We start from the raw sequence: 27,341 nt of genomic DNA on the forward strand, positions 1-27,341 counted from the left end.
GGGCTGCTGGTCAGTACAGTCCCTGAAAAACATGACTATTTATAACACAGGCACCAGAGGGTTCAGAGAAGTGCTAAAAGTGGAGAAGTTGGGGGCAGGGGAGTGCTGGCAAGGATGAACTTTGCCTATTTCACAAGTTTTGACTAAAGTAGTTCTGAATAAGAAAAGCGTTTGATGAAATCTTACCTAGTATAAAGACATATTATTTTTGGCCTCTCTTTTTTCTTTCTTTTTGTTCTTTCACCTTTCCCCTGTGACCTCCCATTCCAGCTGAGCCCTCTTGTTCCCACTTGCCCTGTACTGTTGATCTTAACCCCAGCTCTGCCCTCTCTTAAATCCTGTTCTTATTCTTGGAGAAGACTACAGTCTCCCGAGCTCTTTCTATATGCCAAACACTGTACTTTTATACATTCATATTATCATGAGGAAATATTCTTTTGCCTGTTTTACAGATGAAGCAAGTGAGATTCAGGGAAGTTAAGTAATTTATCCAAATTTACATGCCTACTAAGGGATGGAGCAGAAGCCAGACCCCTGTTTCCGAAGCATGTTTGCTGAACCACTACACTTCAGCCACCTACTTTGGACACCTTTGGAAAGGAGGATTCTTTTACCGTTACCAAAAAGATATTAATAAAAATAAGTTCAGGTGTGGTGGCTCATGCCTGTAATCCCAGCACTTTGGGAGGCAGAGGCAGGTGGATTGCTTGAACTCAGGAGTTCGAGGCCAGCCTGGGCAACATGGTGAAACCCCGTCTCCACAAAAAATAGAAAAATTAGCCACGCGTGGTGGCACATGCCTGTAGTCCCAGCTACTCCAGAGGTTGAGGTGGGAGGATTGCTTGAGCCTGGGAGGCAGAAGTTGCAGTGACCTGAGATAGTGCTACTGCACTCCAGCCTGGGTGGCAGAGCCAGACCCTGTCTCCAAATATTTATGTATATGTGTGGGTGTGTGTGTGTGTGTGTGTGTGTATACACATATATAATTTATATGCAAATATATAATATATAAATATATTACATACATATATAATATATATGTGTGTATATATAATAAAATGCCCGTAAATTGAAGATTCACTAAATACAGGGATAGTCATACCATAGTAATGATGTGGCTGTTAAAATAATAAGGCAGTTCCCATAAATGGTAGAATAGCTTGATTGTACTAATCCCCCTGTATTTTATGTAGATTTGTAAGATTCACACCAAATTTTTTTTTTTTTTTGAGTTGGAGTCTCGCTCAGTTGCCCAGGCTGGAGTGCAGTGGTGTGATCTCGGCTCACTGCAACCTTCGCCTCCCGGGTTCAAGCGATTCTCCTGCCTCAGCCTCCCGAGTAGCTGTGACTACAGGCACACACCACCACGCCCAGCTAATTTTTGTATTTTTAGTAGAGACAGGGTTTCACCATGTTGGCCAGCCAGGATGGTCTCCATCTCTTGACCTCATGATCCACCCGCCTCAGCCTCCCAAAGTGCTGGAATTACAGGCATGAGCCACCGCACCTGGCCCCACACAAAGTATTTTTAAAAACTATTGTAAGTCACCAGAAAGCAAGCAAAATCAGGCAGAAACTGGAGGAGAATCTACCTCAAAAGACAAACTGCGGTGGATAAGGTTTGCAGGTTTGTAGCTTTAACCTGAAGGTACTCCCAAAGCTAATTAAGTGGCCAAAAGCCGCAGCCTTACTGTATTGGGATGTTAGAGGGCAGAGGTAGAAACTGGCAGAGCAGTCAGAAAATTAGGAGGGAAACCCCAGAGAGGAGGGAGCTACAGAGTGGACAAACACCCAAATCTGCATATGAAATGGCACAAATCCTTGGTTGGCTACTAAACTGTGTCTGCAAACCTGGTGAAAAAGTAGCAGCTTTAAGCCTGAAAAAACCTAAGCAAAGATCTTGGCCACTGCCTACCATAGGGAAGACAGAACTTGGTATTTGTGTTCAGCCAAGTTAGCTGTCTGCTAGAACAAAAATTAGTCTTCAGAGAAATGTGCAAAATCTAGAATCTCTATAACATATCAATCATCATGTCCAGTGTCCTATCAGAAATCACTAGAGGCCGGGCATTGTGGCTCATGCCTGTAATCCCAGCACTTTGGGAGACCAAGGCAGGCGGATTGCCTGAGGTCAGGAGTTCGAGACCAGCCTGGCCAACATAGTAAAACCCCATCTCTACTAAATATACAAAAAAAATTAGCCAGGTGTGCTGGTGGGCACCTGTAGTCCCAGCTATTCAGGAGGCTGAGGCAAGAGAATCCCTTGAACCTGGGAGGCTGAGGTTGCAGTGAGCCGAGATCGTGCCACTGCACTCTAGCCTGGTGACAGAGTGAGACTCTGTCTCAAAAAAAAAACAAAAACAAAACCCACTAGATAGAGGTAGAAATGGGAAAAAAGTAGATAATAGAAGCCAAACTCAAGATGATAGAGATGTTACAATTAATAGACAAGGACTTTAAAGCATCTACCATAAATACGTTCAAAGACTTAATAAAAATATATACACAATGAATGAACAGATAGGGAGTATCAACTTAGAAATAGTAGCTATGGGCCAGGTGCAGTGTCTCACACCTGTAATCCCAACACTTTGGGAGGCTCAGGTGGGTGGATCACTTGAGGCCAGGAATTCATGACCAGACTGGCCAACATGGCAAAACCCTATCTCTAACTAAAAATACAAAAATTAGCCAGGTGTGGGAGACTGAGACAGGAGAATCTCTTGAACATGGGAGACAGAGGTTGCAGTGAGCCGAGATCATGCCAGTGCACTCCAGCCTGGGCAACAGAGCAAGATCCTGTCTCAAAAAAAAAAAAGAAAGAAAGAAAAGAAGAGAAGAAATAAGGCCAGGTGTGGTAGCTAATGCCTGTAATCCCAGCACTTTGAGAGGCAGAAGTGGGCGGATCACTTGAGGTCAGGAGTTTGATACCAGCCTGGGCAACATGGCAGAACCCCATCTCTACTAAAAATACAAAAATTGACTGGGCATGGTGGCACGCATCTGTAATCCCAGCTACTTGGGAGGCTGAGGCACAAAAATCGCTTGAGCATGGGAGGTGGAGGTTGCAGTGAGCCAAGATGGCACCACTGTACTCCAGCCTAGGCGACAATGCAGGACTCTGTCTCAAAAAAAAAATTAGTAGCTATGAAAAAGAGCTGAAAGGTTAGTGGTTGCCAGAGTTTGGGGGGAGGAGGGAATGGGAAATGATTGTTTAATGCATATGGGGTTTCCTTTTGTGTTGATGAAAGTGTTCTTGAGCTAGTGGTGATGCTTTTACAGCATTGTGAATTTTAAACTTTAAAATGGTGAAAATTGTGAATTTTATGAAAAGAAAGAGCTGAAAATACATGAACTAAATAGAAATTTTTACCAGTAAGCTCAGTAGCAGACAAAGTTAACTGAAAAATAGATCAGTCGTATGTACTCAGTTTGAGGAAAAGAAAAAGATTGAAGAAAAGCAAATAGAGCCTCAGAGACCTGTGGGACAGTACCAAGCAGTCTAACATGTATAGTTGGAGTTCCAGAAGCAAAAAAGAGATTAGGGCAGAAAAAATATTTGAGGGGATAATGACCAGAAATGTTCCAAATTCGGTGAAATCCGTTAACTCACTGATCCCTTAACAAACACTCAGCAAGATAAAGTAAAACACACACATGCACATGAGAGCCACACTGCTGAAATCCAAAAATAAGAAAGTCTTGAAAGCTGCCTGAGAAAAAAAGAAGGTGCGCAGAAGGAGCAATAATATAACTAACAGCAGACTTCTTATCAGAAACAGTGGAGAGTAGAAGGTAAACGTATTGAAAGACAAAATATCAACCCAGGGTTCTACGTCCAGCAAAACTATCCTTCAAAATTGAAGCCCAAATAAAGAACTTTACAATTAAACAAAAACTGAGAGAATTTGTTGCAAAGAATCTGACTGTGAGAAATGCTAAAGGAATTTCTTTAGGCTTAAGGGAAATAACCCCAGATGATAACTTGGATCTATAAAAAGAAATGAACCAGAAATGATGAAGAAAATAATCAGATAGATCTATCTGTGTTGATGTAAACATGTAATAGTAATAATAATAAATATTGATATAGCAATTGGTATTCTGAATGCTTTATATACATTGACTCATAACCCTTACAATAATCCTATGAAATGGGTACATTATTAACATCATTTTACAGAGGTGGAAACTGAGCTACAGAGTAACTTCCTCATTGTCAGACACCTTGTTAGTGACGGGTAGGATTCAGACCCAGCATTCTGATTCCAGAGGCTGTTCTCTCAACCACTATGCCAGACTGCCTCTCAGCGTAGATTATTACATGAACAAATAAGCGATGTTACTATGTGAACAAATAAGACATTACATGTACAAAGCTGTGTGCATATATATAGTATGACCCTATGTGTATAATTGAAAGTACGTATAAAGGTATTCAGTTTTTTTCAGGAAGGATATGCAAGAAAACTTTAACAGTGATAACTGTTTTTCCCGTGGAAAAGGGGAAGAGATTGAGAGCTTGGAGTATGGAAAAGGAGACTAAATTATTATTTTGTGCTTCTTTCAATCATTTGAATATTTTTTAATGTGGATGTATTACTTATTTTTAAAAATAAATTTTTAAATGTCATGAAATAGCTAGGAAAAATAGAGATACTTGATACAAGATGAGAAAATAATGTTCTGTTTCTCCCTTATAAGGAATATGACAGAAATCGAGACATTGTAGACTGGGAGTCAGGATTGGGTTTCTTTCCTACTCTGTCAGTAGGACACTGTGTCACGTGACAAAGGCTGTGAAGGAGGTATCAGATCGCGCTCTCTGGCCTCGGGCACCTTCTTTCCATTGCTGGGTCTTCTTCCCCATCCCCAGACGTCCCCATTCATTCAGGCGGCAGCTCCAGGAAGGCACATCTTGCTCTAAAATGGCCTCCTGAACACTCCTGTTCCCACACACTGTCTGGCTTAATCTTACTCCAAGGCAGGCAGCTGCAGAGGGCGCCAGGACTGGTTCTGCTCCTGGGTTCCCCATCTCAGGTGATCAGGACACCATCATGTGCTCTGTCACCCAAGCCACCAGCCTGAGAGTCAGCCTTTTAACTCACCTTGTTAATGACCCCCAGGTACGTTTCATTAGGTCTTCGTAATGAAATGTACCTGGGGGTCATTAACAAAGTCAGTTGACTCAAATCCTTCTCAAATCTGCCGCCTTTCTCTGTCATCATTTTTATAATCCACACCACCCCCTCCTCCCCACGCCCCCAACCTTTTCCAGGATCAAATTGAGACTTCTCCAGTGTTTGCAGAGTGAGGTCCTGTCTTTAGCCCAGGCCTTCCTATCCTGGCCCCTACCCAGGTCCAGCCTTGTTTTCCACATGCGAGGATCCACCCACCCTCATCTCCCAGTGAGGTCAGGTCTGGCCATTCAGGCTCCCCTTCCACATGTTCAGCCCTCCTGGCTTTGCGCAACTTATTGCTTTTTCCTGTGTTCCTTCCTTGACTTCTTCACACAGCAAATCATTCTCACCTCCAGAGATGCTGTGTCCTAGAAGCCTTACCTATTCCCTAGCATGCTGGACTGAGTGGTCCTGTCCCGGCCTCCCATAACTCTTGTTAATGCTCTGTCCTACTCTTGGAGAGACCATGAAGATTGGGGGAAGAGGACAGGGTTTGGAGTTGGACAGATTTGGTCTCAATTCTGGTCTTTCCATTTACTGGCTGTATGAGCTCAGGCAAGTTATTTAATCTCCTCAGTCTCAGTTCCTCATCTTTATGGTGACAATACTACTGCTTACTTTGCTGAGACAGATGGACTAAAGATAATATATATAAAGTGCTTGGCGTGGTTCCTATTACAGCTTTATTCTTACAACACTTTTTTAAACATTGTGTTGATTAAACATTTACTTGATTAAATGTTTTTCTCTCCCAGTAGACTATACATTCTTTGAGACCAGCAGTGCTTAATGTTTGTAGAATTCAACTTTTAATGAGTTTGAATTTTAAGAGAGTACATTTGCTAAGTTAAAAGAGTGATTATATTAACTCTAATTGTGGAATTTCACGTAATGTGAAATTCAAAGCTTTATATATATTTTCAGCAGAGCCTCTTCAAATTACATTTTCGAAATAACAACTTTATCTCCCCAAGCAAAATGCCACCTGCACCTTTACAAACACTTTACTGCAGTTATGTTAACCTGTTCTTCATTGCTCACCCTTGCTGCAGATCATTAAATGTATGCATAAATAGAATTATTAATATTTACCAAGGTCTTAAAGTCCTGGTAAGAAAATATTGAGTGGTCTATATAGAAAAGTCACCTGTTAGCTCCTGATGCTTGAAAACAGAGGTGGGACCTGGTGGGCCTGTCTTTAGCTGATGCGATGCCAGCACATCTGGGCTGGGCAGGGCCTCCAGTTCCTTCTGCACAGGTTCATGTGGCCAACTCTGCTTGGACAGTGGGAGCTGCTCCCTGGCACCTGGGACACCTGCTCCCCACTGTTGAGCCATTCCTCTTGCCAGGGCTGTTTGAGTATCAATCACTCAATTACTACCTTCCTGGCCCCCTCCTTTTAGAGAGAGATCTCTGATTTTAAGAGGCAAGGTTTAAAGTAAGACATTTCATGTGTAGTAGCAGATATTATTAACTTTGTTGTGCACAGTATGCCTTGGATCTTCTTTTCTTGGGTAGGGTACAGATAAAATGACGGTTCTATGAGGGGTAAGTAGGAAAAATTAGTGGTTCTGGATTCTCTCCATGCCCTAACTCACTCCATTTTAGTCACAGTAGGAAGATGGAGTATTAGGAAGACAGGTCCTGAGTGTGGTTGTGGTCTAATTTAAACTTTTTTTTTTAGACTTACTCTCTCGCCCAGGTCGGAGTGCAGTGGTGCAGTCTTGGCTCACTGCATCACTGCATCCCCCACCCAGGCTCAAGCAATTCTCATTTCTCAGCTTCCTGAGTAGCTGGGACTACAGTCATGTGCAACCATGCCTGGCTAATGTTTTTATTTTTAGCAGAGACGGGATTTCGCCATGTTGGCCAGGCTGGTCTTGAACCCCTGGTCTCAAGTGATCTGTCCGCCTCCCAAAGTGCTGGGGTTACAGGCATGAGCCACTGCATCCAACCTAATTTAAACTTTATCTTTGTAAGTGCCGGGGTAATAGAGGCTACCCAGTTTGCCATTGTGCTCACCCAAAGATGAAAGTGCTAAGGTTGAGTGGAAGAATTCCCAATTATTAAGCACCTCCTCTCTCTGTGTTGAAAATACTCCATGAAAACCCATCTCTGGAGGTGGATCAATCAGTGTTACCACTGCCCTAAGCCATTTCTGTCAAATCTGGTCTTTCCAGCATATTGCATATTCCCTGTCTTGCCAGTGAAATGTGGTAAAGAAGAAAAAAATTGCCACAGAATGTAATTTTTAAAACCATAGCCGGGCACAGTGGCTCACGCCTGTAATCCTAACACTTTGGGAGGCCGAGGCAGGTGGATCACCTGAGGTCAGGAGTTCAAGAGCAGCCTGGGCAACGTGGTGAAACCCTGTCTTTACTAAAAATAAAAAAAATTTGCCAGGTGCAGTGGCACGCACCTGTAATCCCAGCTACTTGGGAGGCTGAGGTAGGAGAATTGCTTGAACCCGGGAGGTGGAGGTTGTGGTGAGCCGAGATCATGCCACTGCACTCCAGCCTGGGCTACAGAGTGTGACTTCATCTCAAATAATAATAATAATAATAATAATAATAATAATAAAAACCCATAAAATTCCTACAAAGTGTGAATATATATTTATGGATGATATCTGTGTGTATCCGTATACATACATCCATTCATATTTCTGAAAAGCTTTCAAGGAGAATTTTTAAACATAGCAGATGCATTAATGTGCATACAAAGAAGCCAATTACAGATCATTCTTATCTAGTTATCCAAGTCAACAGTGTGTTTTTTTTTTTTTGGAGACAAGGTCTTGCTCCATCGCCTAGGCTGGAGTGCAATGGCACAATCACGGTTCACTGCATTCTCGACCACCCAGGCTCCAGTGAGTCTCCTACCTTAGCCTCCTGAGTAGCTGAGACCACAGGTGTGCACCAGCTACACCTGGCTAATTTTTATTTTTTAATTTTTTGTAGAGGTGTCTCCCCATGTTGCCCTGGCTGGTCTCAAATGCCTGGGCTCAAATGATCCCCCTGCCTCGGCCTTCTGAAGTGCTGGGATTACAGGAATGAGCCACTGTGCCCAGCTTAATGATGCTATTAAACTACACCTGTTAACCTTCTACTTGCTTTCTGTGGTTGACAAGTAATTCTCTTTGCATTTCTTTTTACTGATTCAGATGGGCTTCTCTTTTCTTACTCCAAATTATTGAAAGTTATTTATTTGTGTAAAATATTACACAGACATACACACACAATATATATGTGTGCCTTATGCATTTCACAACATCATCTGAACAAATATTTATTAACTACCTATTGTGTTTCAGACTCTGTGCTAGACATCAGGGATTTCGCAGTGATCAGAACAGTGTCTGCCCAATGGTCCCACAAAGAAATATTCAGCAAGAATAAAATCTGTAGCCACATATGTGTGTACATTTTTTGAGAGCTTACTATGCTCTGGGCACTGTGCTAACATTTTCAACATTATTTCATGTAGCACTCTCAACAACTGTGTGAGATAAGTTTTATTTATTGTTACCATTTTTCCAAGGAGGAAACCGAAACACAGAAAGGTTAAGTTACTTGCCTGAGGTAACTTAGCATTGATAGAGTTAGGATTTGAACCTGGGTAGTATGACTCTTAGGTCCCCATGAGATGGCACACAGGTTGCCAATCCATCAGTTAACCCTCCCATCGCTGGATCAGAGAACCAAGGAGCAGAAGGGGGATAGAACTTCCCCAGTACCAAGCTAAGGGGCTGAGCTGGGATCGCAACCACAGGTCCTGTTCCAAAGCTGGGGCTCTTTCGACAAGGCCATGCCCACCTTGTCTCTTATGTATGCTTTTTCACTTGAGGCCGAATTTTAGGTCTGAGTCAACTGCATTTTGAAAAAATCATCTGCTTGAAGACCCTGATGATGTAACGATAAAGGCCATTGGAAAACCGGCAATCTGTGAATCTTCATGTAGATGAAATATCCAGGTTAGAATTTATCATCCTAATCTGGATATTTTTGAGAGTGAAAGGAGTACTGTTATAGATGCTGGGGCATCAGGAGCCAGCCAGGATGTCCAGGCAAGCCGGGGCTTGTGGTCACTGTGTGGACACGCAGCATGGTCATTAATGCCCACACAATGTGTGTATTGTTATTTGTAGATTCCATTACTCTTTGGAATATAAGCCTCTAAGCAAGCTAAAATAACTCTACTATGCTTTAATTATGCATTGTTGGTAACCATAACAATAAATCCTTGGCCAATTCCAATCCAAGGACATAAGCATTTAGAGTCATTTTTAAAGGAGTGCTCCGATGGTTTAGCAATCATGTAAATGCATTTATATGTAACAGAAGACAAAAAAAATTATTAAGATAAACATAAAGCTCATCCCTTTTGCTTACAGAAGCGACTCTATTTTTAGAACCACAAATTTGGGCTGGATGTGGTGACTCTTACCTGTAATACCAGCACTTTGGGAGACCGAGGTAGGAGGATTGCTTGAGGCCAGGAGTTTGAAACCAGCCTGGCCAACGTAGCGAGACCATATCTATACAAAAGAAAAGTTAAAAACTTAGCTGGGCATGGTGGCATGTATGTGTAGTCCCAGCTACTGAGGAGGCTGAGGCAGGGCAATCACTTGAGCCCAGGAGTTCAAGGCTGCAGTGAGCCATGATTGTACCACTGCACTCTAGCCTGGGCAACATAGCAAGACCTTATCTTAAAAAAAAAATTGTATGCATAGCCTGAGTACATGATTTGAATACATTTAGGAAATAGATCATGGGATAAAATATTCAAAAGTGAAATTATGCAGGAAAATTCCAGGCGTGTGATTGTCATATACATAGTTGAAGATTTCTATTCTCTATGTAGTTTAGACTTTAATTGAACAGAATAATCTGACTTTAATCTCTCTTGATACTATAAAAGTAACTTGAATTTGTTCATTTTTTGTTGTTTTTTAATCATGAAAACTAATGCCCAAAGTACCTGTCTAACTCAAAATAATTGTTTCTTTTTTCACACAAAGCCAATTGAATAGATTAGACGATTGCATACTTAATATTTAATATATTTGCTCATCACATTATGGATTTTAAAAAATCATTTATCTTGGAGCTAAGTACATTTCACTATGGTTTTTGTATGTTCATTGTCATAAAATATTATCTTTAATGTTTCACTAGGTTCATTAATGTTAGGCTGAGAGTATTATTGTATCAAATATCCTTTTGTGTTTTATTTAAATCTATATTTACTTGTTTTAAATAGTTTGCCTTATTGCTAAGGCTAGTGGAAAATATTTAAAGTGTGAAAATGTGTTTTTTTCCTATAGTGTTCTTTTGAGTAGTTGATAGCTGTGAAAACATTTAGCAGGTTTCCCTCCTTTTCACCCTTAGTTAAGCTTTGCTTCTAAAGAAATATTCCTAGCAGAACATGCCACAGTATGTCCGAAACATTGCTGTATTACAGTTGCAACATGGTCTAAAAGGAAAAATTGAGTATGGGTTTCAAGTTGACACATGATAAAAGTAGCCCTGAAGTGGTCAATTAGAAAGTGAAGGCCTGGAACTGATAACTTCATGGGCAGTGTCCTGCTCTTTTGTCTTACGACCAATAGGATTTTGACTGCTCGGGAAATTTGTATGCATGTATCCAGATATAGACCTAGGCACCTAAATGCACATGTGGATATATACGAATATATGGTGGACAGTGCAGATCCAAGCACTGCTAACACATTTCTGGAAAACATTCCCTTTATGGGAGGACTTAATAAAAAAATTAGTGGCTAGTTTTACTTTGGTTCACATATATTGTTTTTCTAACATAGAATTCTCATTAGTTGGTTTTATGAATCATATCACCAAATGAAAATTTGAAAAGTATGTAACAGTTTTCTATTGAGTGTTCTCTGAATATTCTTGCCTTCAGTCCTGCTGGGAGCCTTTTCTCAGATCACCAGTGCAAGCCTACAGTCATACATTGTTTGTAGTTGGTACAACCTCAATGATATAAGTTTTTTGATGATTTTAAAATATGAGTATTAATCATTTATAACCTATAGGTTAAAATGAATTGTAAGTGGATGAAGGTGGGAACCCAAATGAATCAAAGCTATTTAAGTTTGGTATTGACATTGTGCATCTTCCAATTATTTATTATACCAAAAAAATCACTTTATTTCTTAAAAATAGTCCAACACGGCCAGGCGCAGTGGCTCACGCCTGTAATCCCAGCACTTTGGGAGGCCAAGGCGGGTGGATCACGAGGTCAGGAGATCGAGACCATCCTGGCTAACACAGTGAAACACCGTCTGTACTAAAAATACAAAAAATTCGCCGGGCACGGTGGCAGGCGCCTGTAATCTCAGCACTTTTGGGAGGCCGAGGCAGGCGGATCACGAGGTCAGGAGATTGAGACCATCCTGGCTAACACGGTGAAACCCCATCTCTACTAAAAATACAAAAAAAAAATTAGCCGGGCGTGGCGGCGGGCGCCTGTAGTCTCAGCTACTTGGGAGGCTGAGGCAGGAGAATGGCGTGAACCCGGGAGGCGGAGCTTGCAGTGAGCCAAGATCACACCACTGTACTCCAGCCTGGGTGACAGAGCAAGACTCCATCTTTAAAAAAAAAATAGTCCAACACAAGAAGGAAAGAAAGTACAGAAATGGAAAGTCAAAGATGAACTCAGTGGAGTAAAACATTTCTGAGATTGGTGCGTTTTCCTTTTGGAAATGTCATTCAAACCATTTAAAATTAAATTTGGAAATAATGTTCTGCAGTCTCTTGAATGGGATTTAAAATATGACAATGCAGAAAACACATATGGGGATGAAAACTCATAGGACATGTCTCAAGGAGGACAGACACCCTGGGGAAGAACATTTGTGAGGGTACCAGGCTCTCAGACACAAGGAAAGAGGAATCTGAGGGATTGCTGGGAAGGATTCTCATCTTATGACCCCAGCCGTGGGTAGATTTGGTTGGGGAGCCCATTCTCATTGCAGGGGGCGGTGGCCTCAGCCCTGTGCATGCTGACTCTTCAGTGCTGTGCTCTGGCTGAGGCATGCCTCTAGTGAGGGTGACCCTGGGCACTGAGCATATTCAGTCACCATCAGCCAAAGCTGGTTGCAAGGAGGGCTGGCAGTGGTCTTGGGAATGTTGCTTGAATCCATCTTGGGGTGAAAATCAGAGTATTGGCTCATTTCTATTTTTTATTATTATTGTTATTATTATTATTGAGACAGGATCTTGCCCTGTTGCCCGGGCTGGAGTGCAGTGGCACGATCACAGCTCACTGCAGGTCACAGCTCCCAGGCTCAAACAATCCTCCCACCTCAGCCTCCCGAGTAGCTAAGACTTCAGGTGTGTGCCACCTGGCCTGGCTCATTTTTTAATTTATTTTTTGTAGAGATGAGGTCTCCCCATGTTGTCCAGGCTGGTCTCAAACTCCTGGGTTCAAGTGATCCTTCTGCCTCATCCTTCCCAAGTGCTGGGGTTACAGGCATGAGCCACCATGCCCAGCCTCTCCTTCCTTCCTGCCTGCCTGCCTGCCTCTCTCCCTCCCTTCCTCCGTTGCTCTTTTATTTTCTTTCCTTTTTTTTTTCCTGTTGCTCAGGCTGGAGTGCAGTAGTGCAATCTTGGCTCACTGCAGCCTTAACCTCCCAGGCTCAAGCCATCTTCCCACCTCAGCCTCCCAAGTAGCTACAGCTACAGGCATACACCACCACGCCTGGCTAATTTTTTATTTTTTGTAGAGACAAGGTCTTACTATGTTGCGCAGGCTGCTCTCATTTCTAATACACTGAGCTCAACTGCTTGCTGGGTGAGGCCTGCATGAGGACTTTACTCATGGGCTCATAGAAGCTCACTGCTTAGTGTCCTTAGAGTCTCCAGAGGTGTCCCTAACCCAGAATCTTTTGACTGTCCTCTGGAGAGAAAGGCAGTAGGTCTGTACCAAGACCAAGGGGCTGGAAGGCTTTGGACGCTGTGCTTCCACCTGCCTCTGGAGTGGCCAGAAGTAATGCCTGTGTTCATGACCAGCCAGTTTGCCTCACTGCTCCGGTGCCAAAGGCCAAGTTTTGATTGGAATGATGTCTGTGTATTCTGAATAACCAGGAATTTTGTTTTTCTGATTTACAGATCTTCAGGCTTTTCATCAGCATGATTTGCCATCTCTGTCTTTGTCATCTACGGTCTGTAATTATCCTCAGGTTTTCTGCCAACACCTGCATTTTCAACCAGTTAGAAAAGGAGAAGCTAAAACAGGTAGAAGCCTGAAACCAGGGGGCGTATGCATTTCTGAAACATTTTCAAGAAATTGTCTCAATTTTATATTTCTGTTCATAATTATAATTTCAATGTCCAGTTGAGGAAGTCGTGAGACTCAATGTCAGTAGCTACCACTTACTACTCTGTGCACCTCGGTTCAGATTGTTTGGGGCAGTGGTGTTTTACGTTGTGGGTCCAAACCCATCAGTCATCTGGGAATTTAATTTATTAGGTCACAATGAGCGTTTTAAAAAATGAACTATTGGCCCGGCGCGGTGGCTTACGCCTGTAATCCCAGCACTTTAGGAGGCCGAGGCAGGTGGATCACGAGGTCAGGAGTTGCAGACCAGCCTGACCAACATGGTGAAACCCCATCTCTACTAAAAATACAAAAATTAGCTGGGCGTGGTGGCGGCGCCTGTAATCCCAACTTTTCGGGAGGCTGAGGCAGGAGAATCGCTTGAACCCAGGAGGCAGAGGTTTCAGTGAGCCCAGACCGCGCCATTGCACTCCAGCCTGGGTGACAGAAAAAGACTCCGTCTCAAAAAAAAAAAAAAAAAAAAAAGAACTATAACATAATAGGAAATATTCAATTCTGGGCCCATCACACATTTTGTCTTACGAAAGTTGGTTTTTTATATGTGGTGTATGTATGTATATGTGGTGTATATATGTATGTGCAGGCTCTCACTATAAATACACTTCTTCCTGTGGGTTGCAGTAAAAAAAATTTGAAAACTGTTACCTTAAGACAATTTATTTTTAAAATTTTAAAAATTTTAATAGGTACATAGTGTATATATTTATGGGGTACATGGGATGTTTTGATATAGGTATACAATGTGTAATAATCACATCAAGGTAAATAGGGTATCTCTGACCTCGAGCATTTGTCATTTCTTTGTGTTTCAAACATTCCAGTTATACTCTTGTAGTTATTTTTAAATGTATAATAAATTATTGTTGACTGTAGTTACCCTGTTGTACTATCAAATACTAGAACTTACTTCTTTCTATCTCACTAGATTTTCGTACTCATTAACCATCCCCAGTTTCCTTCCTCCACCCCACTACCCTTCCCAGCCCCTGATAACCAATATTCTAGTCTCTGTCCCCGTGAGTTCAATTGTTTTAACTTTCAGCTCCCACAAATGAGTGAGAACAGTTGAAGTTTGTCTTTCTGTGCCTGACTTATTTCACTTAACATAATGTCCTCCAGTTCCATCCATATTGTTGCAAATGGCAGGATCTCATTCTCTTTTATGACTGAATAGTACTTCATTGTGTATATGTACCACAATTTCTTTATCTATTTAGCCACTGATGGCCCTTAGGTTGCTCCCAAATCTTTGCTATTGTGAATACTGCTGCAATGAACATGGGAGTGCAGATATCCCTTCAATACACTGCCTTCCTTTCTTTTGGGTATATACCTAGCATTGGGATTGCTGGGTCATATGGTAGTTCTAGTTTTAGTTTTTCGAGGAACCTCTATACTGTTCTCCATAGTGGTTGTACTAAATTACATTCCCATTAACAGTGTACGATGGTTTCCTTTTTTCCATATCTTCGCTAGCATTTGTTATTGCCTATCTTTTAGATAAAAGTCATTTTAGACTGGGTGCAGTGGCTCATGCCTGTAATCCCAGCACTTTGGGAGGCTGATGCAGGTGGATCACAAGGTCAGGAGATTGTGACCATCCTGGCCAACACGGTGAAACCCTGTCTCTACTAAAAAAATGCAAAAAATTAGCTGGGTCTGGTGGCGGGCGCCTGTAGTCCCAGCTACTCGGAAGGCTGAGGCAGGAGAATGGCGTGAACACAGGAGGCGGAGCTTGCAGTGAGCCGAGATTGCGCCACTGCACCCCAGCCTGGGCGAGACTCCGTCTCAAAAAAAAAAAAAAGTCATTTTAATGGGGTGTGATATCTTATTGTAGTTTTGATTTGCATTTCTGTGGTGATCAGTGATGTTAACAGAGCACCTTTTCATATGCCTGTTTGCCATTTGTATGTCTTCTTCTGAGAAATATCTGTTCAGATCTTTTGCCCAGTTTTTAAATTAGATTATTAGGTTTTTTTTTTCCTATTGAGTTGTTTGAGCTCCTTATATATCCTGGTTATTAATCCTTTCTCAGATGGATGGTTTGCAAATATTTTTCCCCATTCTGTGGGCTGTCTCTTCACTTTGTTGATTGTTTTCCTTTGCTGTGCACAAGCTTCTTAACTTGACATGATTCCACTTGTCTATTTTTGCTTCGGTCGCCTGTGCTTTTGGGGCTTTAGGGCAATTTCTGATCCAGGGAGAGGGCTTTCTTTAAGGGGTGTGGGGCATGAATAAGCCACCAGCAATGTCAGGGTATCTTCTTTCCTGTGGCTGAGAAATTCCCTAATTTAAACTTAGGATTCTGTTTCCCATGAACATGCTATTAAAATAGTGGCACTCTGGGACATTGTGGGGTTCATTGGGCTTTTGTGAGCTGTCCTGAGGTCCTAACCGTCATTTGTGACATTTTTTCCATGGGGAAAAATTCATTTTCAGTTCCAAAGAAGCAACTTATTGGTGAATTATTTTGAGCAGGATCCTGTCATAATCAGGCACTGCTTTTATATTTTTTCTGTATTCAGTAGTAAATCTACTTGTACTTAAAGCAGTCATCGCACTCCTTTAACCCCTTTTAATTTCTAATGAAGAGTGGTGTGTTGTAGGAGTTTGGGGTGGCCTGGGGGAAGAAGGGTTGCTGAAGGATGGAGCTCCTGAAAGGGAGGCTTAATGAGGATGTATGTCCAAAGGGTGAATGTCTGTGCTCCTCCCCAGGGAGAAGGGCATCTTCTTGCATTTACGATGATTTATAATTCACCTGGGTCAGGTTCCTCTGACCATGGGAGTCAATTGGTTACAGAAATCTTTTTTTTTGTTTTTGAGATGGAGTCTCACTCTGGCGCCCAGGCTGGAGTGCAGTGGCGTGATCTCAGCGCACTGCAACCTCCGCCTCTTGGGTTCAAGCAATTCTCTGCCTCAGCCTCCTGAATAGCTGGGATTACAGGTGCCCGCTACCACACCTGGCTAATTTTTTTTTTTTTTGTATTTTTAGTAGAGACGGGGTTTCACCGTCTTGGCCAGGTTGGTATTGAACTCCTGACCTCGTGATCCACCTACCTCGGCCTCCCAAAGTGCTGGGATTACAGGCGTGAGCCACCACGCCCGGCTGGTTACAGAAATCTTGATATAAGGAACTCGTTACAAAGGCAAGCATCCCCTAGATCTGCCTACTAGCCCTGCAATAGCTACTTCTCAGTACCTTCTGTGCCAGACACTCTTCTAGGCCCAGGAATACAGCAGGGAGAGAGGTGGGAAGGGCCCCTTCCCCTCTGGAGAGGCTGCTGCTGGGCCCTCCACACACTCTGGCCTCCTGTGCTTTGGGAATGCTTGTCACTGCCAAGCTGTGCAGTACATAACCATCCATGGTGCTCATGGGCGTGAGGACCACTCTGCCCACACCTAAGGGGGGCCAGGTGGCCAGTGTTTGAAAGGCTTGTAAGAAAGATCACAAGAAGTTTCTTCTTGAGAAATGCTACAGTCTTTAAAAACAAAACAAACAAAAAACCAGTTAGAATTTTGAGAGCCCCAGCTCAACAAAACAATAGGTAGGACACAAGCTTGTTCATAGGCAGCAGAGAGGTCCAAAGCAATGTGCCTCAAATCAAGACGTGTGGCTCTGAAAAACCTTCTTAGGGAAGGCTCCCGCCCCACCTAGAGCTTCCCAATTCCATAGTATCTAAGGCCTTGCAAAATCTACATCTGTCACACGCTCCCCCCCCGCCCCGCCCCCCATCACAACTCCATAGTGGGAAGAGCTTATTTCAGTGCCTATTTTTCTTGAGGTTTATAAAAACAAAATGTGTGAAGGGAATGTATGCTGATTCTCTTGGGACTAATTAAACAAACAGATTCAGAGAAAGAAAGCAGAGAAGATTTAGGACAGTTAAAATGTAAAAAATGTAATTTTGGGGATAACAGCCGTCAATTTTTCCACTCGAGTGTTTTTCCAAAGGGCAGAGGGCAAGAAGCATCTTAAGTCCTCTCGAAGCTGAGACACATTTCAACATGGAGATATTAGAAGCAAATTTGGTGCCCAAGACAGGTGCCAGATTTTAATTACAGTTGGCATTTCTGAGCATGCTTTTGGCAGAGGTGGCCATCTTGTTGGAAAAGCCATAGATTTTGACACTAGCAGTATGGGTGCCCAGTTGAGAACGATTGCAAATAATTTCCCTCCTATTTTCATCTTGTTGGTTTTGAGAGAAAACTTCAGTGGCTAATATTTAAACAAGATATTCTCTGTTCAGAGGAAACAGTTCATTGGAATTGTCTTGGTGGCTTGGTATGTTGGCTCTGGGGGTAATAATTTCTATCTTAGAGTCTTTAAAACCAGTTAAAACAATAAAATAGGATGTTTCATTACCAGAAATGAAGTTGGCATGCACCAGGTTTTCCATTAAGTTCCAGGTCACAGACAAATAAAGAAAGTATGTTAGGGGGGGAAAAATCCTTTTTAAAAATAATTAGGGAGCTGTCTGTTTTGTTCACCAGATGGAAAATCCGTAGTTGTGGGTGGTCTGTGTTGGAGAGGGCATCTCACAATTGGCAGGACTATGCCTTTAACTTTTCAAGTCCTCGGACAAAAATCTCGACGCCATGGACTATTCAGAAGGCTCCGAATGTTCATCAGTCCTTCCAGGTCTGCTTTTCTGAATTCTAACAAAAGTGTGTAGGCAAAATGATTATGGAATGCCGAAATAAACAGTCCATTGTTCGTCGAATTCTGAAACAACATTCCTGCTAGCCCTGGTTTTTTGTGACTTTTCTTGCTGTCAATACCTTATGATGATAATCTGATTAGTGGAGCTGCCTGCGTTACTATTTAAAGGCCCCCCTTTTTTTTTTTTTTACATTTCTGTGTTCCAGAGTAGATAGGGCAGCCAGATGTGCTAAAAGCGTAAGAAATCATCATAAGCTTGTTATTTATTGAAGATGGATATTGCACTGTCATCAGTGTTTATGGTCTTTTCTACACTTGCTTTGATTCTGGTCAAATTAATTCAGTAAGAAAATACACTTTTCTTACTCCTTTCTTGAACTGATAATAGAACGTTAGCTACCTAGTGTCACTAGTATTTTTTTAATGTACACATCAAGGTATCATTTTTTTTCCAGCTCAGTCTTATGTTTTACATGGCTTTACATCTGCAAGTTGGACTTTGAAATGAATATTTTATGTTTGAACATAAGGATATATATATATTTATATTTTTTTAATATTTCATTCATACATTTAACCCATCCCCAAAATTTTTTTAAAAAACTGTTAATAATTACAGGAGACGTAAATTAATAAAATCATCTAGGATGTTAAATGCATAAACTTTCAATTGAGTGAAAAAAAGCCCTGGAACGTAAATCATTTTTCTCGGACAGCCAATGTGTTTGGCTTTGGATGTACATCAGATTCTGCCTGCGCTTAGTAAAAATGGCAATGATTTATTAGTTCCATCTCCCCCCAGCACAGATGCTGCACAGTCTGTCCCTTTTCTGGGCACTAAACAGTGGGTTTTAAAAAACATAATTTCACTCAAGTTTTCTGCTTGCATTCTGTGTTGTACTATTAATAGCAACCCTTTGTTATTCATGCCAGCTCGCTTCTAGCATAAGACAATGATGTGGGGAAACGGTTTTAACTAAAATACTACTAATTGGCACCCATTTTTCATATACTGGTGCAGGTGCAGTTCTGTGAAGAATAGAAGTACCTCTAAAAATTATGTCATGAAGATAGAAAAGCTAAACAGTTATACAGTTAAGTAGGTGTACCTTTGCGATGTCATTGTTTCTTTGAAAAATCTTACTTATTTGCCGATAAGATGAAGGGTGGGGAAAATTTGGAATATTGATGGAGGACTTATGTGTTAAATGTTCTGTGAGTCCACCAGGTGCTGTGGCTCACGCCTGTAATCCCAGCACTTTGGGAGGCCAAAGCATGCAGACTGCTTGAGCCGGGAGCATGAGACCAGCCTGGGCAACATAGCAAAACCCCATCTCTACAAACGATACAAAAATTAGCTGTATGTAATGGTGTGCACCTGTAGTCCCAGCTACTCAGGAGGCTGAGATGGGAGAATTACTTGAGCCCAGAAGTTGGAGTCTGCAGTAAGCAGTGGTCATGCGCCACTGCACTCCAGCCTGGGCAACAGAGCAACACTTTGTCTCAAAAGAAAAAAAAAAGTTATATGATGCTTCATGAAAAAAAAGAGAGTTTTCAGCCTGAGCAATATAGCAAGACCTCATCCCTACGAAAAATTTTTTTAAAAATCAGACTGGTAGGCCGAGCGCGGTGGCTCATGCCTGTAATGCCAGCACTTTGGGAGGCCGAGGCGGGCGGATCACGAGGTCAGCAGATAAAGACCATCATGGCTAACACGGTGAAACCCCATCTCTACTAAAAATACAAAAAATTAGCTGGGCATGGTGGCGGGCGCCTGTAGTCCCAGCTACTCAGGAGGCTGAGGCAGGAGAATGGCGTGAACCCAGGAGGCGGAGCTTGCAGTGAGCGGAGATTGCACCACTGCACTCCAGCCTGGGTGACAGAGCCAGACTCCGTCTCAAAAAACAAAAAAAAAATCAGACTGGTATGGTGGCACACACCTGTAGTCCCAGCTACTGGGAAGGCTAAGGCAGGAGGATTGCTTGAGCCCAGGAGTTTAAGGCCATGGTGAACCATGGTTGTCCCACTGTACTCCAGCCTGGGTGACAGAATGAGACCCTGTCTCAAAAAAAGAAGTTTTCAAGAGGGGAAGAAATAAGAAGAGTGTAAGAAACCTCATTTGCCCATCTACTTTCCCCTCCTTGCCCAGGGTGACAGAAACTGTTGCCAAATTCTCATTGGCAGCAACATGAGTTTTGATTTGGCCAAGGTACATGTGCTCTTCTGGAGAGTAAGGTCAGCACAGAGGCTGCTGGAGGGTGCTGGAGGCTGCCTCCATGGACTCTAGCACCACCTTTCCTCGTCTTGTAGCTGAAATCCTTAGAGTCGTTCTTGACTCCACCAGACCCTTGGATTCTGTGCATCTCAACATGGCTCCCGGCCATTGTGGGTCTTTTCCTGGGTGTCTCCTCTCTCCTGTCCATCTTCCAGAAGTAGCTTTCTGAACACAGACGTCATTGCTCTCCTTTCCAGAAGCAGCAGTCACTCTCAACACTGAGGAATGAAGACCTTACAGTGTTCTTTACACCCTAACCCAAGATTACCTTCCCAGAATCATCTTCCAACCCCATGTCTCTGACCTTCCAATCACGTTAAAATTCTCAGGGTGATGAGATACTCCAGCTCCTTTCTGTCCCTGCCATGGCTCATGCTGCTGCTTCTCCCTACAGAGCCCTACTCTCATCTTCCTTGAGATCTTGCTGACCAAATGTCCTCTCCTTTTCTGGTGACTTAGCAGTCACCCACACTGCCGTGGGCCAGCAGACACCCTTCCTCTGCCTTCCAGTAGCTTTGCCCAATGTGATCTCTGCTCTTTGTACCCTGTGCTGTCTCCCATGTTAGATCCAACCACCTAGGTCATAGCACTACTGCTGGTACCTAATTGCAGGCCCAGCATCTGTCTTGGTGCCAAGCACATGACAAGAATTGAATAAATAGGCCGGGTGAGGTGGCTCATGCCTGTAATCCCAGCACTTGGGGAAGCCAAGGCGAGTGGCCTGACGTCAGGAGTTATAGACTAGACTGGCCAACATGGCTAAACCCCGTCTCTGCTAAAAATACAAAAATTAGCTGGGCATAGTGGCGCATGCCTGTAATCCCAGCTACTTGGGAGGCTGAGGTGGGAGAATCGCTTGAACCCGGGAGACGGAGGTTGTAGTGAGCCAAGATCACACCACTGCACTCCAGCCTGGGTGACAGAGCGAGACCTCGTCTCAAAAAATAATTGAATAAATATTTTTTGAGTGAAATGGAATTCTGGGTTGTGGCTTTCCATCAGTTAAGATTCTTGGTTGTGGCCAGGTGCAGTGGCTCACGCCTGTAATCCCAGCACTTTGGGAGGGAGAGGTGGGTGGATCATGAGGTTAGGAGTTTGAGACCAGCCTGGCCAACATGGTGAAACCCCGTCTCTACTAAAAATACAAAAAAATTAGCCAGGCCTGGTGGCGCGTGCCTGTAATCCCAGCTACTTGGGAGGCTGAGGCAGGAGAATTGCTTGAACTCGGGAGGCAGAGGTTGCAGTGAACCGAGATCATGCCATTGCACTCCAGCCTGGGCGACAAAGCAAGACTCTATCTCGGGGGGTGGAAAAATATTCTTGGTTGTAAGCAACAGACACTACATCTGGCTTTGGCAAGAGGGGGGTTTCCTGGAAGGATATGGACGCATTCACACCATCAGTGGAAGGCAACTTGTAGGCATGCTGGCATGAATCCTTCTCTATGGTGTCCCTGCTCAGCCATGAGAACAGTGTGCTGCCAGGGTGCTCAGTCTGTAACTCTGCTCAGGATGCAGGCTCCGGGGACGGAGTGTCCAGCTGGGCTAATAGGGCCCACCCTTTGGCTCTGGGAGAGCTGGGCTCCTTGATGATAATCCCAGCACACTGTAAGCTGTGGGTAGGATGAGGCAAGTTCCTCAGGAGGTGAAGTGTGTTTTGGGAAGTTCCTCAGGAGGTGAAGTGTGTCCTGTTCACCACAGGACTAAACCTTCCATTTCTAGTGCTCCAGTGCCCCAACTGGCCTGTCTTGTGTGATTTGCCAAGTGTTCTGAGCAAGAAGGGAAGTTGTCCATTAAAATACAGATATTGGCCAGACATGGCTCACACCTGCAATCCCAGCACTTTGGGAGGCTGAAGCGGGTGGATCACTTGCACTCAGGAGTTTGAGACCAGCCTGGGCAATATAGTGAGACCCTGTCTCAATTAAAAAAATAAAATAAAAAGCAGATATCCTGGGAAGGGATAATACTGTAGCGCCTGGTAGCCAGCATTGATTTGCCAACAGTAGGACCTGTGGGTGCAGGATCCAGAGTAGCCATGGATGGATGAGGTACAAAAGGGTCCTGAGTGTTCCAGCAATGCTACCCAAATCGCAAGTGGTGTCGTGGCCTCTTTCACCTCCGTACTCGGGGAGAAGCCACTCAGGGGCCTCCACATAACAGGCAGGCTCTCGCCTGGGTGTCGGAGGTGAGGATGCTACTGAAGCTTATTGCTTCTTAAGAATCAATCAAATCAAAATAATGGATACCCTTCTCCCAAGTGGAAGGGCTGTGCTGGCCACCTTGTATGACTGACACAAAGTTGGGAAGAGTTGCAGTCATGAGCTGGGGAGACACACCCTAAAAGCAGATGAGCTGGTGGCGGTAAATAACACTCCCATGACGACAAGTGGGCTTTGCATGTGTGTGGTAGCAGGGCATGGCCCTGGGGGAGGTGGGGCTACCTGAGGAAAATCACGGGAGGCAGGAATGTGTACCGTTAGTTGGGAAAAGACAAGCCAATCTGAAGGGCAAGGGTTTGTAGAGGGGAGTGGTAGAGAGTGAGGTTGGAAGGGTGTTTGAGTCCAGTTGTAAACAGCCTTGAATTCTAGGCGAGGACTTCAGATGTTGTTTTCTAAGCACTAGGAGCACCTGCGGATGTTTCAGAATGGGAGTATCATGATGGATGTACTATCTTTTAAAGAGCAGGAATAAGTAGCAGGCCACTGCTAAGGAAACTGTGTCATGAGGCTGTTAGCCTGGGGACAAGGAGGACTGGACAAAAAAAAAAAAAGTCCTGTATATAAGAGAGAGCACCCAGGACACTTAGGTTCCAGACCTCCATTCCTAGCAACTCACCTGTAACTCCTGGCAGGGGTCTCTGCCTCCCTCTACTCATCCAAAGATCATGGTGCTTATTCACCAGCCTTATTATGATCCAAAGAAATAATGATCTTTCATGTTTAAATAAACCTACTTAATTACGTGCATCTGTTTGGAAATTCAGACACACACCACATGAGAAGCTACTGGGACTTTTTTTCTCCTTTTCTTGGCTTCTCATTTGTTCTCTAGCTTTTTCTTTTTTTTCATCCTGGCCAGTTATTAACCTTCTCCTCCACTTTTGAGTCTCATAATGGTCCAGATCTCCCAGGACGCTGACAGTGTGGTTTTAGTTCACTTGTTCCTTCTCCTGCTCAAATTTCAGTTGATTCAAGGGTGATATGCTGGGTATGATGGGCTGGACATGCCCATTTTCATTCAACTCATCTATAACTAGGATATAAGTGAGGATACAGGTTCGGGTGTTATGGCCAAAAGATCTCCAAATACAATGACTTTATCAAGGATAATTTCTTCCCCCCTCACTTGAAACACAGGTAGGTGGTGCAGGGCTGATAACGATGGCTCAGTGAGGTCTCAGGCTCCTTTAACTATGGTTCTGCCAAACTCAGCACATGGCACACATCTTCCCCAAGGTGGCTGCTTGGTCTGCCGCCACCACGTGGGGTAGGGGGACACATGCCTTCCTTTATGGGGACACTGTATTTCTGCTCACCCTGACCACATCCCATCAACCAGAACTTTGACCCATGAATACACTCAGATGCAGGAGAGGCTGGGAAATGTTTTCCTTAGCTGGGCATCCATGGACCTCTCCCTGGGTCCATCCTAGAGAGTGGAGTAGCAGCATTTGCACCCCAGACCTGAGGGGTAGCTGAGGCTGGGCTGGCAGTGGGGAGTGAGGCCAGGAGCTTGGATGTACAGGCTGGCATGTCACACACATATGGGGCAAAGAGGAGGGGCTGGCTGGGACTTGTGTCCTCCTCCGTACTCTCGTCCCAAGCCCCAGCGCAGTAGGGTGGGCTGCTCCAACCCAAATCTTCTTCTCCCAAGTCTTCTCTTTCCCACCATATTATGCTGCTTCCATTTCACCATAGTTTCACTCGCTATCAAGGTCTCCAAAGCAATCACATCATCTATATATTACACATCATCTATATATATATTGTTGTGTACAGGGTATTGGGTGAAAATAAAGGTGGGCAGAGCACATAGCCTCCAACCTCAAAGCCAGTAATGTGCCAGATGAAAGTTAAGTCACAGTCTTTAGATTCAGTAGCATTTTAACAAAACTAAAATGTCAGGCCGGGCACCGTGGCTCACACCTGTAATCCCAACACTCTGGGAGCCTGAGGCGGGCTGATCACGAGGTCAGGAGATCTAGACCATCCTGGCTAACACGGTGAAACCCTGTCTCTACTAAAAATACAAAAAATTAGCTGGGCATGGTGGCGGGTGCCTGTAGTCCCAGCTACTAGGGAGGCTGAGGCAGGAGAATTGCTTGAACCCGGGAGGCGGAGCTTGCAGTGAGCCGAGATCGCACTCCGAGATCGCACTCCGAAGTCCATTCTTTCTGTGCAGTGGCTGATCTATCAGAAGAATCCCCTTCCCCACCAGGCCTAAGAACCCACAGGAGTGATGGCCCAGCACTATGGTGTTGCATTTCTTTCTTTTTTTTTTTTTTTTAGACAGAGTCTTGCTCTGTCATCCAGGGTGGAGTGCAGTGGCGTGATCTCGGCTCACTGCAACCTCTGCTTCCCAGGTTCAAGTGATTCTCCTGCCTCAACCTCCCAAGTAGCTGGGATTACAGGCACCTGCCATCATGCCCGGCTAATTTTTGTATTTTTAGTAGAGACGGGGTTTTACCATGTTGGCCAGGCTGGTCTTGAACTCCTGACCTCAGGTGATCCGTCTGCCTTGGCCTCCCAAAGTGCTGGGATTATAGGCATGAGCCACCGCGCCTGGCCTGGTGTTGCATTTCGTTACTGGCAAGATGATGCATGCTGTTTCATGTGCCCACATGCAAAGGTGTGACTCATGGAATGAAGACAGCTCAGCAACCTCTAGTTGCTGGGACAGAAATGCAAGTCAGTGGGCTCTGGCCTTTCTCCCAGGCTGTGTTGCCACCTTGGTGGCTGGAGGGGTGCTACTAGGGGGTGTGCTTGGCAGAGCCTGGGGTGGCATCCTCTTTCGTCCCACTAAATAACACATTGGTGGCTTGATCTGCCATGAAGCTGACAATCAGAGCAAGTATTTGAAGGCTGGGAAGCTGTGTGGGCCTTGCTTGTGGGACCTGGTGTCAGCTGACGACATGGCCCTGTCTGGGTGCCCGTGAGTCAGATGGCAGGGATGGCCTGACATCACGAACACTAGCTCCACTTACGTCACATTGGACTTGACTCTTTACAGAGCGCCTAGGAAGAGATATTGATGAGTGAACCATTGCCCTGTCATCGAGCTAATTATTTCCCCCCAGAAAGGTTAACATACTGAGGGCAGAGAGGGCATGTGTAGGCGGCAGGGCGCTCTTTTCATTTAGTCTGGTTCGCAGGTGCGGTCAAGACGATTCCTTATTGTCTTGGAGCCAGCCCCTTTAAGCCTCCCTGCGCAGCTCTGTGACAGTCTCGCAGGGAGACCTGTGAGGCCACTTTCCTTTTGCCAGACCCACCCCCACCTTTGAGATTATCACTCTTCCTGCTTTGCTTTCTGAGGCTTTTTGGTTTTTTAGTTTATTTTGTAATTAGAGCAGAAAAGGTGCAGTAATTGGATAGAAGGGTTGGGAGTGCTAGAGTGAGCCAGGATGCGGTGGAGAAATGGGGTGGAGAACCCCCAGACCTTAGGGTGGCGTGTTTGTCAGGGAGTAGACCAGGGGTGCAGTTCTAGGCAGACCACTAGATGGCACTCACACATTGGTGTTCAGTCGGGTCCATGGCACTTTCCACTTTGGGCTTCTGTAAAATCTCCCCACCAACTAGCCAAAGCTTTGTATCTGTCATCCCGCCATTTGTCCCTCTAACCTCTCTTGATCTTCTACAGATAGGTATATATATATATGTTCCTCTCTAGTTCATTTTTCTCTTAACATTTAGTGACCTTAAAAACCTGGCAGAAATACCTTCAAAGCCTCCCACCTTGTTAGCTGCATTGCTGCATTTTTACTGTTCTCCTAAGCCAATGTTTACATGGCAGTAAATCCATGTTTAGAGTAGGTAATAGAGAAACCTGTTTCTCTCTTCAGTCACTCTGAGGGTATGTTTGATAAAGAAACGGAAATTGAGAGGATGAGTTATTAAAAGGATAATAGGTAACAAATGTTTTTTTTTAAATTTCCTTTCAAAATTATGGGTTGGTAAATTGTAAGATATTTAAAATTAATGAGTTGTTTTATCAAATCATTTTCTGTTGTTAGAGAATTTTCAGCAAGCTGAGATTCAAATGCAAAATGTCTTATTGCATACTGCTGGCTCTAGGAAGGAGGAGGGACAGACAGGAAATCATGGTTGATGTTGTTATCTTTACCAAGGTGCATGTGGTGTGAAAGCAAAACCCCATCTTAAATTCATCATCCGTTCTGATGTTGCACAGAAATGAAAATTAATTTCTATATGTCAACTAAAATGGATTCTGCTCCTGCCTGGTTCAATTCTGTCTTAGCTGCGTGGACATCTTGGGGAGCTGCTCTGATGGTACATGCAGACGTGCTTCATCTGTGCACTTCTTAGCTGAGATAACAGTGCTCCGAGCCCCACTGTTAAGGTTAACCTGTATACTGCAGAAGGACAACAGATGGAAATTCTGGTTTGCAGCCACTGCAGAAAAATAAAAACATGTTCCAAAGGGAAAAGGATCTTGTATTTCTGTGTCTGAACCTTTGATCCGCACTCACATCTGAAGGGAGGGCTAAACCTTTTGGTGGAGACACATGGCTTTGCATCTGTGAAAACACAGCTGTATAGAGCAAAACAAAACTAGTGGAAAATACAATGGTTTTGCTGTGTCAGGCTCACCGCTAATGCTTGAATTCTATATAAATATTGTCT

General features: G+C 43.8%; 1 protein-coding gene and 1 long non-coding RNA gene across 6 annotated transcripts in view; both read left to right on the forward strand.

The window, feature by feature from the left end:
* The window catches only part of CLYBL (citramalyl-CoA lyase), a 290,169-nt gene that overhangs the window by 23,837 nt on the left and 238,991 nt on the right, over positions 1-27,341 (forward strand). The gene's annotated exons all lie outside the window — the stretch shown is intronic.
* LOC129049589 (uncharacterized) lies at positions 7,744-23,270 on the forward strand. Its single transcript, XR_008512808.2, has 3 exons — positions 7,744-13,441; positions 18,036-18,183; positions 19,226-23,270. It is a non-coding gene; the product is annotated as an uncharacterized LOC129049589 (long non-coding RNA).

Source organism: Pongo abelii, chromosome 14 (genome assembly GCF_028885655.2).
Source record: "Pongo abelii isolate AG06213 chromosome 14, NHGRI_mPonAbe1-v2.0_pri, whole genome shotgun sequence".
NCBI classification, from domain to species: Eukaryota; Metazoa; Chordata; class Mammalia; order Primates; family Hominidae; genus Pongo; species Pongo abelii.